Genomic DNA, 17977 nt, shown 5'->3' on the forward strand with positions numbered 1-17977 from the left:
ACACGGGGAGAATGTGCAAACTCCACACGGACAGTGACCCGGGGCCAGGATCGAACCTGGGACCTCAGCGATGTGAGGCAGCAGTGCTAACCACTGCACCACCGTGTACTCGGGTTAAACTATTAAGTCAGAATACTGGTAGGAGTAGGTGGGCAGCTGGTAGATCTGGAAATGGGTTTGCCATGAGTACCATTGATCTATCCAATCATTACTTCAAAAATCCATAGCACTGGCCTCACTTCACCAATTAATTTTTTTTTTTTTTTAATACTTTTTATTGAAGACATTTTTCAGAGTACAAACATTTTAACCCCCCCCTACATTTGAATTATATCAAAACAAAGTCAAACCCCCCTACTTAACAAGAATCCCCCCCCCACCCCCTACCCGCGCGCCCCCCCCCGCCTCCCCCCCCCGCCGACGAACCGGCCGCCAGACCATCTTGTAGTTTCTGGCAGTGTCCTCGGGCAGGCCTTGCCCGTGACACCACCGATACCGTGTTTCCTTCGTTGCTATCCCCCCTCCCTCCCCTCCCCCCCCCCCCTTCCCCCCCCCCCCCCCCCCCCCCTCCCTCCCGCCCTCCCCTCCCCTCCCGGGTTGCTGCTGTCACGACCCCAGTTTCTATCTCTGATCTAAGAGGTCCAGGAAGGGCTGCCATCGCCTGAAAAACCCCTGCACCGACCCTCTCAGGGCGAATTTGATTCTTTCCAATTGGATGAAGTTTGCCATGTCGTTTAACCAGGTGTTAACACTTGGAGGCCTTGCGTCCCTCCACTGAATCAAGATCCTCCTGCGAGCCACCAAGGACGCAAAGGCTAATATTCCAGCCTCCCTCGCCTCCTGTACCCCCGGCTCCACTCCAACCCCGAAGATCGCAAGTCCCCATCCTGGCTTGACCCTGGACCCCACCACTCTCGACACCGTCCCTGCCACCCCCTTCCAGAACTCCTCCAGTGCCGGACATGCCCAAAACATGTGTGCATGATTCGCAGGGCTTCCCGAACATCTGACACACCTGTCTTCACCCCCGAAAAACCGACTCATCCTTGTCCCCGTCATGTGGGCTCTATGCAGTACCTTAAATTGAATAAGACTCAGTCTCGCACATGACGACGACGAGTTGACCCTCTCTAGGGCGTCTGCCCATGTCCCATCCTCTATCTGTTCCCCCAGCTCTACCTCCCACTTGTCTTTCAACTCCACTACTGGTACCTCCTCCACCTCCTGCATAATCTTATAAATGTCCGAGATCTTCCCCTCCCCGACCCAGACCCCTGATAGCACCCTATCACTCACCCCCCTGTCGGGGAGCGCGGGGAACCCCGCTACCTGTCGTCTGGCAAATGCCTTCACTTGGAGGTACCTGAACGTGTTCCCCGGGGGGAGCCCGAATTTCTCCTCCAGCTCTCCCAAGCTCGCAAACCTCCCCTCTATAAACAAGTCCTTCAGTTGCCTAATGCCCACCCTCTGCCAGCTCAGAAATCCCCCTCCTGTATTTCCCGGTGCAAATCTGTGGTTCCCTCTTAGTGGTGCCCTTATCAAACCCCCCACTTCCCCCCTGTGTCGCCTCCACTGCCCCCAGATCTTGAGGGTGGCCGCCACCACCGGGCTCGTGGTATACCTCGCGGGAGGGAGCGGCCATGGTGCCGTTACCAGTGCCCCTAAGCTTATGTTGCCACAGGACGCCCTCTCCATACGCTTCCAAGCTGCCCCCTCCCCTTCCATCATCCACTTTCGTACCATCGATGCATTTGCCGCCCAGTAATATCCTGAAAGATTGGGTAACGCAAACCCTCCACTATCCCTACCCCGCTCCAAAAAGACCCTTCTAACTCTAGGGGTGCCATGTGCCCATACGTACCCCATGATACTACTCGTTACCTTCTTGAAAAAGGCCCTAGGGAGGAAGATGGGCAGACACTGGAACAAAAACAAGAACCTCGGGAGGACCGTCATTTTAACTGACTGCACCCTCCCTGCCAGCGACAGCGGCACCATGTCCCACCTCTTAAACTCCTCCTCCATCTGTTCCACCAGCCTAGAAAAGTTCAGCTTGTGGAGGGTCCCCCAGTTCTTTGCCACCTGCACCCCCAAGTACCTGAAACTTTTTACTGCTCTTTTGAAGGGGAGCCTCCCAATTCCCTCCCCCTGGCCTCCCGAGTGTATTACAAAGACCTCACTTTTCCCCAGATTTAATTTATATCCCGAAAAGTCCCCGAACTCCGCTAGTATTTCCATAACCTCCGGCATTCCCCCCTCCGGGTCTGCCACATACAGCAACAGGTCATCCGCATAGAGCGAGACCCGATGCTCCTCCCCCCCCTTGTCAGTCCCCTCCACCCCCCTGAACCCCTCAGTGCCATTGCTAACGGTTCAATCGCTAATGCAAAGAGTAAGGGGGATAGGGGACATCCCTGCCTAGTACCTCGATGGAGCCCAAAATATTCTGACCTCCTCCCGTTTGTTACCACACTCGCCATCGGGGCCGAATAGAGCAGCTTTACCCACTTGATAAATCCCTCCCCAAACCCAAACCTTTCCAACGTCTCCCACAAGTATTCCCACTCCACCCTATCGAATGCCTTCTCCGCGTCTAGCGCTACCACTATCTACGCCTCCCCCTCCACTGCCGGCATCATGATCACGTTTAACAATCTCCGGACATTTGTGTTAAGTTGGCGTCCCTTCACGAACCCCGTCTGGTCTTCATGGATTACCCCTGGCACACAATCCTCTATCCTGGTTGCCAGGACCTTTGCTAACAGCTTGGCATCTACATTTAAGAGGGAGATAGGCCTGTAGGACCCGCACTGGACCGGGTCCTTGTCCCGCTTCAAAATCAAGGAGATCAGGGCCTGCGACATTGTTGGGGGCAAAACCCCCCCCTCGCGCGCCTCATTAAAGGCTCTCACCAGCACTGGGCCCACCAAGTCCACAAATTTCCTGTAAAACTCCACCGGGAACCCATCCGGCCCCGGCGCCTTCCCCGCCTGCATCTGGCCTATCCCTTTAATTAGCTCCTGCAGCTCTATCGGTGCCCCCAACCCTTCTACCAGCTCCTCCTGTACCTTTGGGAACCTCAATTTGTCGAGAAAGTTCTCCATTCCCCCTCTCCTCTTCGGCGGTTCAGACCTATACAATTCCCTGTAGAAGTCCCTGAAGACCCTATTCACCTCTTGCCCCTTCTGTTCGCCAATTAATTTTAATTCAAACTACAAAAGATTTTTACAACTGACAGTCACCTAGCTCATTTTTCATTACACAGTTTACCTTTCTTTGCCATCTTGGGCAGAACTGTGAGAGTGACCACCATCTTTTTCCCTGGATCAGTTTGCATATTCAAGGAGGGCTGGGGAGATTACGATTGAAGCCTCGTGCATCTCCACTCCCAGGGTCGCCGAGGCCAAGCGAATGATCGGTCTGAAATTCTGCTTATTCTTTCCAAAAATTCCCAAACCACTCGTTCCTCCGCTAGAGCTTCCAACACTCTACCTCCACTATCATTCTGTCAGTTAGACCCCATCGCACGTTGGCGAACACATCCGCCATACAGTCATGCTTGTTACGCTTCCAAAAGCTTTAATGTTGTCCCTTCATATTGTAACACAACAAATAGGTGCGGACGGCCATTCAGCCCTACAAGCCTGCTTCAATTAAGACCATGGCTGATCTTTTAACTCAGTTTCATTTTACTGCCCTATCCCCATATCTCTTGATTCTCTTAGTGTCCCAAAATCTCTTGATCTCTGACCTAGGAATAAACTCGCGTCCTGGGCATTCAAAACCCTCTTGAGGGAGAGAATTCCAAATGTTCAAAGCCCATTGAGTGAAGAGATTTCTTTTCATCTCAATCCTATTCGGCCATCTCCCTTTCCTGAGACTGTGATACCGTGTTCGAGATTTCCCAGCCAGGGGTAACATCCTCCCGGTATCTAAGCTCGAAAGCCCCTTGAGAGTTTTGCATGTTTCAATCAGACCACCTCACAAAGCTCTAAACTCTCGAGAAGGTCGGTATTTATGCAAGACGTACTTTAGGCTGAATTTTTACAGGGTGGGGTTTATTACTCAACCTCCCTGGATGGATTGCCTGGGCTGCCCCAACCAAGCCTCAGCAAGGCCGCCCCAGAGCAATAAAACGTTTGCCGGCGGCATGAAGAAGGCATGACCCTTCCCCCCCCCCCCCCCCCCCCCCCCGATTGGGAGGTAGTCCCACTTTTGAGAGCTGCGACCAATCTGATTGGTCAGCAGCTCTAACAGTCCCAAGACTCCGTAGTGGCCACTGTCGGGACTACACGCAGGCCCCAGGATTAAGAGGCCATGGATGCCAGAGCGAGGACAAGTCGAAGGGTAATGGACGGGGAATGATCAGGGAGCCGGGCGGGGCGGGGGGGGGGCGTGGATGCCTGGAGGAAGGACCATGGGACGGGGTGGTAACATCTTTAGGGAGGCGCTGGGGAGTGCCTCTGACGCACACAGGTCACCTCCCAAAAGGACCTACTCGCCACTACTGTTAGCACTATTGCTTCACAGCACCAGGGTCCCAGGTTCGATTCCCGGCTTGGGTCACTTTCTGTGCAGAGTCTGCACGTTCTCCCTGTGTCTGCGTGGGTTTCCTCCGGGTGCTCCGGTTTCCTCCCGAAAGATGCGTTGTTAGGCGAATTGGACATTCTGAATTCTCCCTCAGTGTACCCGAACAGGCGCTGGAGTGTGGCGACTAGGGGCTTTTCACAGTAACTTCATTGCAGTGTTAATGTAAGCCTATTTGTGACAAGAACGATTATTATTAGTATACTTCCTGCCATTTAAACAGTTTGCTTTATCAAAAAAAACTGGCTTCCCACTCCTGGTCATCTCCCCACACCAACCATTTTATAGTGTGGGACACGCAATATTTGGGTCAATTGGCTTGGCAATACGGGAGGTTAGCCTGCCTGTATTATGGGGACTGGGTAGGTGAGAATGTGATGGGCTAGCTATCATTTTTTATGTGCCCTCACACCAAAAACGTGCCGCACGGGGCCGTTTTTAAAACCCAACTCCTGGTCTTTCATAATTCAGACTGAGCTCCCTGTGCAGTACTGAGGGAGTGCTGCACTGTCAGAGGGTCAGTACTGAGGGAGTGCTGCACTGTCAGAGGGTCAGTACTGAGAGAGTGCTGCACTGTCAGAGGGTCAGTACTGAGGGAGTGCCCCACTGTCAGAGGGTCAGTACTGAGAGAGTGCTGCACTGTCAGAGGGTCAGTACTGAGGGAGTGCTGCACTGTCAGAGGGTCAGTACTGAGGGAGTGCTGCACTGTCAGAGGGTCAGTACTGAGGGAGTGCTGCACTGTCAGAGGGTCAGTACTGAGGGAGTGCCGCACTGTCAGAGGGTCAGTGCTGAGGGAGTGTGCAAACTCCACACGGACAGTGACCCAGAGCCGGGATTGAACCTGGGACCTCGGTGCCGTGAGACAGCAGTGCTAAACCACTGTGCCACAGTCCTGCCCTGTCCTCGCAATATTTACCACCCCATCAATTTTGTATCATCCGCAAACTTACTGATTAACCCTCCTACATTTAAGACTAAATAATCTATGTAAACCACAAACGGCTAGGGGCTTCCAGTCAGAAACACTCCTACCCCTCCCCCCGCCACCCCCTCCCGCCCCCCCCCCCTCGCCCACCCGCCACCCCTCCCCCCGCTCCCCAGCCCCCCCTCCTACCCCACTCCCTCCCCCCGCCCCCCCAGCCCTTCCTCTCCCACTCCCCCCGCCCCCCCACCCCTCCTCTCCCACTCCCCCCTCCCCCACTCCCCCCTCCCCCACCCCTCCCCCCCGCTGTAAAGCGTCAGAAAAAAGGGGTAATGGGGTCTCCAACAGTTAGCCGACAGTTTGTGACACTCATTGGCTGCTGCAGAAGAGGCAATGTAAAGGCCGAGAGCTTTCCGTTTCTTCCCTGAACGTGACTAAAACAAGTCCCCACCCAGCACCGGCCTCCTCCCTGTCCTCTTTCCCCCCCCCCCCTTTGTGCCCCCCCAAGCTGAATTGGATCTCACGCTGAACAACTTCTCCTTTCACTCAACTCGCTTCCTCCAGATACCGGACACCAGTAAAGATCTTCACCAAACGGGCCGTGAAATGTTTTTTAAAAAATAAATTTAGAGTACCCAATTCCTTTTTTTCCAATTAAGGAGCAATTTAGCGTGGCCAATCCACCTACCCTGCACATCTTTGGGTTGTGGGGGAGAGACCCACACAGACACGGGGACAATGTGCAAACTCCACACGGACAGTGACCCAGGGCCAGGATTCGAACCCGGGTCCTCGGCGCCGTGAGGCAGCAGTGCTAACCCACTGCGCCACCACGCTGCCCGCCTTGAAATGGTTTAAGCGCGACGTTCTGGCTCTCTTTTCGAACTGGAAAATCTGATCGACCTTGCTCCGAATTCTCCCACCTTCACATGGTCCTTCCCGGACTCTTCCTTTCCCTTCCTCAACTTCTCTGTCTCCATTTCTGGATGTAGGCTATCACCTAACATTCATCACAAGCCCACAGATTTGTACAGACACATTCAGCCACAACGCCCGCTCACCCCCAGCTTCCTGTAAGCCACGGACTCTATTCCAGTCTCCGTCACTTCTGTTCTGATGCGCCAACCTCCCATACCAGAGTCATCATGTCTTCGGTTTTCCTGCGTGCTTGACAGGATCTGACACCATGTCCGTCCCATCTCCGGCACCGCTGCTCTCACTCCTTCCTCCCCCTCCCGGAAGCACAATGGGAGTTCCCCTCTCCTCGTCTTCCACCCCCACCAGCCTCCTTATTCAACAGATCATTCTCTTCCATTTCCCACACCTGCAGCATGATGCTACCGAAACACATCCTCTCCCTCCCCTTTCGGAATTTCAAAGGGATTGTTCCCTCCAAGGCACCCTGGTCCACTCCAAAACCCCCACCCACGTCACCCTCCCTCGCAAAGCACAGGAGGTGCAACACCCGTCCTTTTACCTCTTCTCTGTTCACTGTCCAAGGCCCCCCCCCCCCCCCCCCAGATGTTTCTTCCAGGCAGAACAGCAATCTACTTATACTTCATCCGATTTGGTACAGCTCACGGTGCTGTCTGTTCTACGCTGGGGAGAATTCCTTGCGGAACAATCCCGTTCAGTCTGCAAGCGTGATCCCGAGTTTCTGGTCACCTGTCATTTTAATTCTCCGTCACTCTCCCCTCTGACCTCAGCCTCCAGCGACGCCCCAATGAAGCTCAAGGTGAGCTTGAGGACCAGCATCTCATCTCGAACTTCGGGATTTAACTGCCTTCCGGACTCCAGCGAGTTCCACTATTTCAGATCGTTTGTCTCCATCTATTTGAACTGTAGTCGCAGGATCATAGCATCCCTACAGTGCAGAAGGAGGCCATTCGGCCCATCAAGTCTGCACCGACCCTCTGAAATTGCCGAGCCTACACATCCCTGGAGACTACGGGACAATTTATCATGGCCAATCCACCTAACCTTCACATCTTTGTACTGCACGAGGAAACCGGAGCACCCGGAGGAAACCCACGCAGACGCGGGGAGAACGTGCAGACTCCGCATAGACAGTGACCCAAGGCTGGAATTGAACCCAGGTCAGCTGGTGATGGTTCTGCCAATCCCATTCACCTTTCATTTAGACTCATCTCTCCTTGTCTCCTTTGGGGCAGCACGGTAGCATGGTGGTTAGCATAAATGCTTCACAGCTCCAGGGTCCCAGGTTCGATTCCCGGTTGGGTCACTGTCTGTGCGGAGTCTGCACGTCCTCCCCCTGTGTTCGTGGGTTTCCTCCGGGTGCTCCGGTTTCCTCCCACAGTCCAAAGATGTGCGGGTTAGGTGGATTGGCCATGCTAAATTGCCCATAGGGTGATCATTGCTCGGCACAACATCGAGGGCCGATGGGCCTGTTCTGTGCTGTACTGTTCTATGTTGTCCTATTACCATTTGCCTCACACCAACGTCCCTTTTGTCATTTAATCTCTCCTGTCTTCCATCCCATGACAAACCTTCCCTATGGTTCTTTCCACCCCCTCGCCATCTCTCTGCATGTATTACATCTCTAAACTTTCCCCAGTTCTAATAAAAGCTCCCTCTCTCTCTCCCTCCCTCCCTCTCCAGACACTGCCAGACCGGCTGAGCATTCCCAGCAATTTTCGGTTTCGATTTCACATTTCCAGCGTCCGCAGTATTTTGTTTGTGTATCGATGTAAAAGCAGCACCTGGGTGGGATGACTCCAGGCACAAAGAAAAGTAAAACATCGCACTCTCCAGAGCGAGATCTCTCACAGAGAAGGAACAACATTTTGCTGTCTTTGAATTCAAACATATATGTCAAGTTCTGATGTGCTATCTATATTCTGAAGGATAGTAAATGGATGGGGCGAGGGGGGGGGGGGGGGGGGGGGATGCAAAGGCTTCTGTTAACTAAAATACAGAAGCTTTTGTTGTCAAATCGCATCTCAGAAACATCATGTGGCTTGATTAAACTCTTCTAAAATGGGTGGGTTTTGAAAGAGTTAAAATCTTGCCCCACAGATCACGGCAATCCAAAATTATAAAACGGGTTCACAGGCGCTGGGGAGGGTGAAAAACAGATTTACTGGCATGGTACCCAGACCAATCGATCATATCCGTCAGGAAGGGGTGAACAGGTTTCACCTCTTTTCTCTCGAAATGCGATAGCAATGATGTGACCCTTCTCTCTCTCTCTCCCTCGCATCACTCTCTTCACTCCCTTCAGGTTCGGCTGACAAGTGAAAAGTTACATTTGTGCCACACAAGTGTCAGGCAATGACCATCTCCTACAAGAGAGGATCTAACCATTGCCCTTCGACAAGTCAATGGCATTACCATCGCTGAATCCCCCACAATCAACATTCTGAGGGTTACCATTGATCACAAACTGAACTGGACCCAGTCATATTAATACAGTGGCTGCCAGGGCAGGTCAAAGGCTAGAAATCCTACGGCGAATAACTCACTTCCTGACTCCCCAAAGCCTGCCCACCATCTACAAGGCACAAGTCAGGAGTGTGATGGAATACTCTCCACTTGCCCGGATGAGCGCAACTCCAACAACACTCAAGAAGCTCAACACCATCCAGGACAAAGCAGTCCTGCTTGATTGCTCCCCCTTCCACAAATAATCAAACCCACCACGAACAGTGGTTGCCGTGTGTACCGTCTACAAGATGCAATGCAGTAACTTAACAAGGCTCCTTCGACAGCACCTTCCAAACCCATGACCACTACCATCTAGAAGGACAAGAGCAGCAGATACCTGGGAACCCCACCACCTGGAGGTTCCCCTTCAAGTCACTCACCACCCTGACTTGGAAAAATATCGCCGTTCCTTCACTGTCGCTGGGTCAAAACCCTGGATCTCCCCAACAGCACAGTGGATGCACCTACACCCGAAAGACTGCAGGGGTTCAAGAAGGCAGCTCACCACCATCTTCTGAGGGGCAACTAGGGATGGGCAACAAATGCTGGCCTAACCAGCGACGCCCACATCCCATAACTGAATTCAAAAAGAAGGTACCATGCAGGAGAGGGTATTGGAGTCCATGGACATCCGTGATGCTCTTGCTCGTTGGTCGTGATCTTAAAAATCAAGAAGCGTTTGATAGGGTAGACGTAGCAAAGATGCGGAGGACTCCAAGACCAGGGGAAGAAACCTCTTTACGTCAGAGAGTGACGAGAACGTGGAACACGCTCCCACAGGGAGTAGCTGAGAAAACGGTGCTGGTCTATTTAAGAGGAAGCTGGATAAACGCACAAGGGTGAAAGGAATAGGAGGAAATGTTGACAGGGCAAGAGGAAGCTCATGTGGCGCATAAATATCGGCAGCGTCCAGTTGAGTTGAATTGCTGGTTCCAGTGCTGTAATTCTGTGTAATTTTACTCGCTTGTCACAGCCTATCCCAAAGAGGGTAAGGCACATTCGATCAGATATGAGCAACGCACAATTACCTCGGCAGGGTGAGCCTCAAGGGTTGACAGGAGGCCGCGTGGAACTTTCCGGTGCAGATAGTCCCAACCTCTTCCCCAAAAGAATATGGATTTAAAAATTGGATTTACAGACCACAGGTCCCAGCCAACAGCACAGTGTGATTAATATCTTTACAGAACAGGCTGTCTAGATAAGTAACAGCGAGGTTAGGAGGCCACGAGGGTTTGTTATTTTTGTAACAGGTTTCCAATTGAAAAACGCACACTTTGGTGTCAGCAAAGATTAGTCAGTCGGTCACGAGGAGAGAGGACGAGAGGGGAAATGATTTGGGGGAAGCATTAAAATATAATCCTTGGCGAGGGGTTCTGGCCGAAATCTATTTTGTCTTCCGTCTCAGTTTGCAGGTTTTCCAATAAAATAAAGGCCCGATTTTTCCGGCAAATGGCAAGATTATCGGCACGTGCCACGGACCTGGCCTGTCGAACTCCCCGAGTCCCACCAATGTTTTTTTTTGAAAAATTTAGATTACCCAATTATTTTTTCCAATTAAGGGGCAATTTAGCGTAGCCAATCCACCTACTCTGTGCATTTTTTTGGGTTGTGGGGGGTTGTTTGGGTTGGGTTGTGCGTGGAGAGACCCACGCAGACACGGGGAGAATGTGCAAACTCCACACGGACAGTGACCCAGGGCCGGGATTCGAACCTGGGACCTCGGCGCCATGAGGAAGCAGTGCTAACCACTAGGCCACCGTGCTGCCCTGAGTCTCACCAATGTTCAAGAACATTTGGCGCGTGGCATCTGATTGACTCAGGAAGGTTAGGAAAGGGAGGACTGACACAATAGGTGACAAACACGGAATGACAAATCCATGTGGGAAAGGGTACGTCTACTTTTCGCTACAACTTGCATTGGTGTCGCGACTTTAAGACATCCCAACGCACCCAACAAAAGTGCAGCCACACAGCGTTGGATGCTGAACCGCACCAGGGAGAGGAGACCAAAGAGTCGGTCAAGAGGGTGGATTCGGAACTGCGTCTGAAAGGAAGAGAGAGCGACAGAGAAGGTTCACCGAGGGAATTCCACACCGCAAGGCCCCAAGAGCTGAAGGCACGGCCGCCAACAGTGAAGCGATTGAAAACTGGGAGCAAGGGGAGGTCGGAACGGGACGAGTGGTGAGGCCAAAGGCAGCGGGAGGTTACAGAAACAGAATTAAAGAGGAGCTTTCAAAAATCTGCCGCACGAGGGAAGATATACCATGGCGTATATTGCATGCCCCAAGGGGCTGGTTTAGCACACTGGGCTAAATCGCTGGCTTTTAAAGCAGACCAAGGCAGGCCAGCAGCTCGGTTCAATTCCCGTACCAGCCTCCCCGAACAGGCGCCGGAATGTGGCGACTAGGGGCTTTTCACAGTAACTTCATTTGAAGCCTACTTGTGACAATAAGCGATTTTACTTTTTAAATTTTGTATTTTATGTAGTCGGAGTCTCCTTATACAAGGTGTTCAGAGAAGGTTCACTAGATTGATTCCTTTTTTAAAAATAAATTTAGCGTGCCCAAATCATTTTTTTTCCAATTAAAGGGAAATTTAGCGTGGCCAATCCACCTACCCTGCACATCTTTGGGTTGTGGGGGCGAAACCCACGCAGACACGGGGAGAATGTGCAAACTCCACATCCCGGACAGTGACCCAGAGCCGGGATTGAGCCTGGGCCCTCGGCGCCGTGAGGCAGCAGTGCTAACCCACTGCGCCGCCGTGCTGCCCTACTAAATTAATTCCTAGCACAAGGAAAAGGTGAGCAGGTTGGAGATACAATCATTGGAGTTTCGAAGAATGAGAAGTGATCTTATTGAAACGTTACATTCTGAGGGGGATAGTTGCTGAGGGGGTGTGTCCCTTCACTGGGGAATCCAGGACCTTTCAATACAAGAGAGTTCCCATTTAAGACAGAGACGAGAAGGAATTTCTTCCCTCAAAAAGATTGTTAATTTTTGGAACTTCCGACCCCAGCGAGCAGCGGGGACTGGGTCAGTAAATATATTCAAGGCGGAGTTCGACAGATTTTTCATCCACGAGGGAGCGAAGGGTGGGGGGGAAGGAAGGCCATTAGAGTTAAGGTCACAATCGGTTGAGTCATGATCTTGTTGGACGGCGGAGCAGGTTAGAGTGGCCATCTCTTCCTTATGTATTCCCCATCACAATCTACTCTTGAAGAAAAATCCATTAGATTCTTTAGACAGGGGCTTGAAAAGCAATGGAAGGTACACAGGGGCAAGCACTAGAATTGGAATTAGATTAGATTGTTCCTGTGGAGATAAACGCTTGTCCAAGCTGGATGGGCCAAATGGCCTGCTTCTGCGCAGTGACAGTCTACATTTTAACAATGTCACGCTCGGGAAAGATCATTTCACTTGGCAAACAAGACGGCGGCATCACTGGTTTCAGATGTGGCTGATAGCACGCGAATGCAAATGAGAGTGATTAATAGAATTCCGTATAGAATACAAAAGCCAAATAACTTTAATGCTTCTCTCATTAGCTGCCTGTTGGTAAGTTTTAATGCATGCCATCATTCAACAGCTTGTCCGCATTGATGTAACCCCTTTAAAAGTAGTAAAACGTCCCAGGGCATTCACTATATGAGAACATTATCAAGCCAAAAGGAAGTTTTTTATTATTCTTCCTCAAGATGTGACTGGTCTCTTGTAGCTGGCGGACAGGCTTTGGGGAGACAGGAGGTGAGTTGCAGGATTCCCAGCCTTTGACCTGCTCTGGTAGCCACAGTATTTATACGGCTGGTCCAGTTCAGTTTCTGGTCAATGGTAACCCCCAGGATGTTGACAGTGGGGGATTCAGCGATGGTAATGCCATTGAATGTCATGGGGTGCTGGTTAGATCCTCCCTTGCTCGAGATAGTCATTGCCTGGCAGTTGTGTTGCGCGAATGTTACTTGATACTTGTCAGCCCAAGCCTGGATATTCTCCAAGTCTTGCTGCATTTGGACATGAACTGCTTCATTACCCGAGGAGTTGGTAATGGTGCTGAGCATTGTGCAGTTACCTATGAACATCCCTATGATGAAGGAAGGTCATTGATGAAGCAGCTGAAGATGGTTGGGCCGAGGACACTGCTGTGAGGAACTCCTGTGAGGAACATCTTGGACTAAGGTGACTGATCTCCAACAACCACAACCATCTTCCTTCACGCCAGGTACGGCTCCAACCAGTGGAGAGTTTTCCTGATTCCCATTGACTCCAGATTTTCTAGGGCTCCATGATGCCACACTCGGTTAAAAGCTGCCTTGATGTCAAGGGCAGTCACTCTTCGCCCACCACTGGAGTTCTGCTCTCGTGTCCACGTTTGGACTCAAGACTATCTGGAGATCTAGAGCCTCGTAATTCTGATGGAACCCAACTGAACGTCAGTGAGCAGGTCATTGCTGAGTAAGCACCGCTCGATAGCTTTCTTGATCAACCCTTTCATCACTTTATTGATGATTGACAGCAGACTGATGGGGTGGGAATTGGCAGGATTGGGTTAGTGGACAGGACATATCTGGGTAATTTTCCACCTTATAGAACATTACAGCGCAGTACAGGCCCTTCAGCCCTTGATGTTGCGCCGACCTGTGAAACCACTCTAAAGCCCATCTACACTATTCCCTTATCATCCATATGTTTATCCAATGACCATTTAAATGCCCTTAATGTTGGCGAGTCCAATACTGTTGCAGGCCAGGCATTCCACGCGCTTACTACTCTCTGAGTAAAGAACCTACCTCTGACATCTGTCCTATATCTATCTCCCCTCAATTTAAAGCTATGTCCCCTCATGCTAGACATCACCATCCGAGGAAAAAGGCTCTCACTGTCCACCCTATCTAATCCTCTGATCATCTTGTATGTCTCAATTAAGTCACCTCTTAGCCTTCTTCTCTCTAACGAAAACAGCCTCAAGTGCCTCAGCCTTTCCTCATAAGATCTTCCCTCCATACCAGGCAACATCCTGGTAAATCTCCTCTGCACCCTTTCCAATGCTTCCACATCCTTCCTATAATGCGGTGACCAGAATTGCACGCAATACTCCAAATGCGGCCGCACCAGAGTTTTGTACATCTGCAACATGACCTCATGGCTCCGAAACTCAATCCCTCTACCAATAAAAGCTAACACACTGTACGCCTTCTTAACAACCCTCTCAACCTGGGTGGCAAATTTCAGGGATCTATATACATGGACACCGAGATCTCGCTGCTCATCCACACTACCAATAATCTTATTAGCCCAGTACTCTGCATTCCTGTTATTCCTTCCAAAATGAATCACCTCACACTTTACTGCATTAAACTCCATTTGTCACCCCTCAGCCCAGCTCTGTAGCTTATCTATGTCCCTCTGAAACCTGCAACATCCTTCCGCACTGTCCACAACTCCACCGACTTTAGTGTCATCTGCAAATTTACTCACCCATCCTTCTACGCCCTCCTCCAAGTCATTTAGAAAAATGACAAACAGCAGTGGCCCCAAAACAGATCCTTATGGTACACCACTAGTAACTGAACTCTAGGCTGAACATTTCCCATCAACCACCACCCTTTGTCTTCTTACAGCTAGCCAATTTCTGAACCAAACTGCTAAATCACCCCAAATCCCATGCCTCCGTATTTTCTGCAATAGCCTACCGTGGGGAACCTTATCAAACGCTTTACTGAAATCCATATACACCACATCAACTGCTTTACCCTCGTCCGCCTGTTTGGTCATCTTCTCAAAGAACTCAATAAGGTTTGTGAGGCACGACCTACCCTTCACAAAACTGTGTTGACTATCCCTAATTAAATTATTCCTTTCTGGATGATTATAAATCCTATCTCTTATAAACCTTTCCAAAATTTGCCCACAACAGAAGTAAGGCTCACTGGCCTACAATCCTTGATGGGTAGATGTCCCTGATGTAGCTGCACTCGAACAGCTTAACCAGGGGCACAGTTAGTTCTGGAGCTCAGGTCTTCAATACTACAGCTGGTATGTTGTCAAGTCTCAGGGATACAAAGAGAGTTCGGGACTGGAGGAGGTTAGAGAGAGAGAGAGAGAGAGAGAGGGGTTGTAGGGTTTGGAGGAGGTTACAGAGAGAGAGGGTTGGAGGGATTGGAGGAGGTTACAGAGAGAGTTCGGGACTGGAGGAGGTTAGAGAGAGAGGGGGTTGTAGGGTTTGGAGGAGGTTACAGAGAGAGAGGGTTGGAGGAGGTTAGAAAGAGAAAGAGGATTGTTGAGACTAGAGGAGCTGAGAGAGAGAAAGAGGATTGTAGAGACTGGAGGAGGTTAGAGAGAGAGAGGGTTGTGGGCACTAAAGGTGGTTGCAAACGAGGCCATGGAGGGATTTGAAAACAAGGATGAGAATTAAAGGAAAGGTCTTTTTGACCAGGCACCATTGAATAGGGAGTTGGCGGCATGTGGAAGAGAGAGGTGGGACTGAGGTGGAAGATGAGACGCGACTTTGTTGAACAATCTCGAGGGCGAGAAGATGAAGTCTGCGGCTCCAGAAACGAGGAAGGCAATGTAGGCCAGAGAGCAGATGGGCGAGGGACACTTGGTGAGAGTTAGGATGTGGTCAGCAGAGCTTTGGATGAGCTGACATTTACGCAAGGTGGAGAATGGGAAGCCATCCTGGACAACACATAGACATGGCTGAGGGTTTCAGCAGCTGGTGGGCTGAGGCCAGGCTGGTGATGCTGCGGAGGTGGAAGTGGGCAGTCTTTGTACTGGGGATACTGAAGAATGAGCCTGACATCACCGAGACAGCGAAGGGGGTCAAGGCAGTTAGTGGGAGAGGTAGAGCTGGGCATACCAAGCCTACATTGGGAAGCTAAGCCCACATCTGTCTGATACTGTGACCAAGGGCAGCACGTTATTGAAGAAGTCATTCCCGAAGATCAAATATTCAATGAACGAATGGAATCTGTTACTCGCAAAAGACTGGACACAACTGTCACAATCGAAGCTTTTAAACCTACAGTTCACCTCCAACACATCAGTCATCACATCTCAATCTGCAAATAGCCACGGACCATAGCATTCATAACGCTGGAGTAGATGTTACTCAGGTTGTTAACCAAATCTTTTACTTTCCTGACCCATTGAAGGCATCATGAGTGATTATAGAGAACTCCAAAATAAGAATAAAACTTTAATGAGTGAAAAGCCCTTCAGACCCTTTAAAATAAAAATCACTGGGACACACGGTGAGTACAAGTTGCAGAATTTGAATGCACCCTATCTCTCTCTTTTCAGGACTGTGCACAGCATTAATCTCTTAACCTGCATAGAAATAGGCAAAATAGCAAAACTGACATCGCAACGGCAGCGCCGGCTACCATATTTATTTTAAAAATGTAGTTGGGGGCCTGTTTTTAGTTTGCCTTTTGTATTATTGATGGAGACGCTGTGATTCAATCACCATTGCTGCCAAGGCTAATTACAGCCTGTGAGGCAAACGTTGTCACCCTTTGCACACCTTTCGTTTCCCTAAAAAATAAAGAAGGATTCGTTCCTCCAGGTTGATATTGGAAGAATTCACAGGGAGCCGGCGGGTTGACATAAATGTGAGTGTGGGCAAAGCCTGGTGGCTCGGAGAACAGCATCACCACCCTCTGGGTTATGACAATGCAGGGTAGCAATTTTTTTCCTCCCTCCCTCCACTCTGTATCACATACCTGTAAACACACCAACAAATGAAATGCACACACAAGATCTGAAGAGGCAACCCCCCCCCCCCCCCCCTCCTTCACCCCCCCCCCCCCCCCACACCCCTCCCTCCACCCTTGCAGCCTGCCATCAGCCTGTGCAATCTCAGGAAGATGCCACATCAACACAACAAAAGCATTCACTGCAGCAGGAGGCTCAATAAACTGATGGGCCAGAGAGCAGCATCTTCACAATAAGATGGACCATATCTTGGATGTTCCAGTCAATGCACAATTTAGCAGAAGGATTTTTTTTTTAAATCACTGCAGGGACATATATATCTGCCTATCTATATATAACATCAAGGTCGAAGACCCATTTGAATTGTGCAATATGCTATTTCTTTCAATGCTGTTATTTTAGCATGGTTTTTTTTCTTGCATTAAAGTGTTTTTCTTGCATCCTCTCCCTCCACCTTTTTGCATCTGTCGCAAATCCACTCTGCCAATGAATAAATGCATTCTGCAACATGCAAGGGGGAAGCGAACCTTGCTGCCACATACCTGTGATTTCTAAAGGCCCTCTAGATCCGGAGGTGATTGCATTGCGTGCACTTTGCCGGTTTTCTTGCAATTGTTGCAAGCCCTCCCCGGCTGCCTGCTGATCCTCCCTGTGCTTCTTGCAGACACTCACACTCAGATTTGCAGAGGGACTCGGGCAGGAAGTGGCCCCGGTGCGCGAGGACGCTGCGGGCCCGGCCGCGCCTGCGCCAAGCCTCCGCCCCGCCCCCCGTCCCCCCCGGGAACGGCCAACAGGGCGCAGGCGCGGCGGCCGGGCCCGGAGTCAAGGTAACCGGGGGGGAGTCAAGGTAACGGGGGGGCAGCCAGTCTCACTCACTCATCATCCCCAGTGGTCACTCTCCATCCCCAGTGCTCACTCCATCCCTAATGGTCACTCTCCATCCCCAATGGTCACTCCATCTCCAGTGGTCACTCCATCTCCAGTGGTCACTCCATCCCCAGGGGCCACTCTCCATCCCCAGTGGTCACTCCATCCCCAGGGGCCACTCTCCATCCCCAGTGGTCACTCCATCCCCAGTGGTCACTCCATCTCCAGTGGTCACTCCATCTTCAGTTGTCACTCCATCCCCAGGGGCCACTCTCCATCCCCAGTGGTCACTCCATCCCCAGTGGTCACTCCATCCCCAGTGGTCACTCCATCTCCAGTGGTCACTCCATCTTCAGTGGTCACTCCATCTCCAGTGGTCACCCCCATCCCCAAAGGTCACTCACACTCAGTGGCCACTCCATCCTCAGGGATCACTCTCCATACC

The 17977-nt window shown here is 51.0% G+C and overlaps 1 protein-coding gene across 1 annotated transcript in view; it reads right to left on the minus strand.

Moving 5' to 3' along the window:
* apba1a (amyloid beta (A4) precursor protein-binding, family A, member 1a) overlaps positions 1–17403 on the minus strand; it is a 138017-nt gene extending 120614 nt beyond the window's left edge. Inside the window, exon 1 of the mRNA XM_038805509.1 lies at positions 17208–17403. The gene's annotated coding sequence lies outside the window, so the exon portion shown is untranslated. The remainder of the gene's footprint in view (positions 1–17207) is intronic.
* Between the last annotated feature and the right edge of the window lie 574 nt (positions 17404–17977).

Source organism: Scyliorhinus canicula, chromosome 8, assembly GCF_902713615.1.
Source record: "Scyliorhinus canicula chromosome 8, sScyCan1.1, whole genome shotgun sequence".
In the NCBI taxonomy this organism is placed as follows: domain Eukaryota; kingdom Metazoa; phylum Chordata; class Chondrichthyes; order Carcharhiniformes; family Scyliorhinidae; genus Scyliorhinus; species Scyliorhinus canicula.